The 1976-nt window shown below is 43.2% G+C and overlaps 1 pseudogene; it reads left to right on the top strand.

The window, feature by feature from the left end:
- Positions 1–253: 253 nt before the first annotated feature.
- Positions 254–1647, top strand: LOC486797 (annotated as a pseudogene).
- Positions 1648–1976: the final 329 nt, after the last annotated feature.

Here is a 1976-nt window from a genome sequence, read left to right on the forward strand (position 1 = left end):
CCCAACACTAAATTGATACTCTGCAGCTATCCTCATGGTGGAATACTATGCAGTTGTTATATTGTGATATTCCCAATGACAGTGGGGAAATGCTTGCAATATAGTATTAAGTGAAGAGACACAACACAAAGTTGCATTATAACTTTCATGCTGTTAAAAAAAATAATAAGCCTAGAAGATATTTCAAGAAGATGACAATACCTTTTTTGCAATGGGTTTGCCACCATAACACAGGTGTGGTGAAAAACATCGCTAAACCTAAACCAAAATGGGAAAGGAAAAGACTCACATCAACATCATCGTCATTGGACATGTAGAATCGGGCAAGTCTACCACTACTGGCCATCTGATCTACAAATGTGGTGGGATCAACCAAAGAACTATTGAAAAATTTGAGGAGGAATCTGCTGAGATGTGAAAAGGCTCCTTCAAGTATGCCTGGGTCTTGGATAAATTGAAGGCTGAACATGAACGTGGTATCACCACTGATATCTCCCTGTGGAAATTTGAGACCGGCAAGTATTATGTGACCATCATTGATGCCCCAGGACACAGAGACTTTATCAAAAACATGATTACAGGCACATCTCAGGCTGACTGTGCTGTCCTGATTGTTGCTGTTGGTGTTGGTGAATTTGAAGCAGCTATCTCCAAGAATGGGAGACCCATGAGCATGTCCTTCTGGCTTATACACTGGTGTAAAGCAACTAATTGTTAGCGTTAACAAGATGGATTCCACTGAACCACCCTACAGCCAGAAGAGAAACGAAGAAATTGTTAAGGAAGTCAGCACCTACATTAAGAAAATTGTCTACAACCCTGACACAGTAGCATTTGTGCCAATTTCTGGTTGGAATGGTGACAACATGCTGGAGCCAAGTGCTAACATGCCTTGGTTCAAGGGATGGAAAGTCACCCGTAAAGATGGGAATGCCAGTGGAACCACACTGCTTGAAGCTCTAGACTGCATTCTACCACCAACTTGTCCAACTGATAAGCCCTTGCGTTTGCCTCTCCAGGATGCCTACAAAATTGGTGGTATTGGTACTGTCCCAGTGGGCCGAGTGGAGACCTGGTGTTCTTCAGCCAAGCATGGTGGTCACCTTGGCTCCGGTCAATGTTACAACTAAAGTAAAGTCTGTTGAAATGCACCATGAAGCTCTGAGTGAGGCTCTTCCTGGGGACAATGTGGGCTTCAATGTCGAGAACGTATCTGTCAAAGATGTTCGTCGTGGCAATGTGACTGGTGACAGCAAAAATGACCCACCAATGGAAGCAGCTGGCTTCACGGCTCAAGTGATCATCCTGAACCATCCAGGCCAAATCAGTGCTGGGTATGCACCTGTCCTGGATTGCCACACAGTTCACATTGCTTGCAAGTTCGCTGAGCTGAAGGAAAAGATAGATCATCGTTCTGGAAAAAAGCTGGAAGATGGTCCCAAGTTCTTGATATCTGGGGATGCTGCCATTGTTGATATGGTTCCTGGCAAACCTATGTGTGTTGAGAGCTTCTCTGACTATCCTCCTCTGGGCTGTTTTGCTGTTCGTGACATGAGACAGACAGTTGCTGTGGGTGTCATCAAAGCACTGGACAAGAAGGCAGCTGGAGTTGGCAAAGTCACCAAGTCTGCCCAGAAGGCTAAATGAATACTATCCCCAATACCTGCCACCCCAGTCTTAATCAGTGGTGGAAGAATGGTCTCAGAACTGTTTGTGTCAATTGGCCATTTAAGTCTAATAGTAAAAGGTTGGTTAATGATAACAATGCATCGTAAAACCTTCAGAAGGAAAGGAGAATGTTTTGTGGACCATTTGTGGGGGGTTTTTGTGTGTGTGTGGCAGTTTTAGGTTATTAGTTTTTAAAATCAGTACTTTTTAATGGAAACAACTTGACCAAAAATCTGTCATAGAATTTGAGACCCATTAAAACAAAAGTTGAATGAGGAAAAAAAAGATGACAATAACAATGATCTATG

Source organism: Canis lupus, chromosome 28 (assembly GCF_011100685.1).
Source record: "Canis lupus familiaris isolate Mischka breed German Shepherd chromosome 28, alternate assembly UU_Cfam_GSD_1.0, whole genome shotgun sequence".
Taxonomy (NCBI): Eukaryota; Metazoa; Chordata; class Mammalia; order Carnivora; family Canidae; genus Canis; species Canis lupus.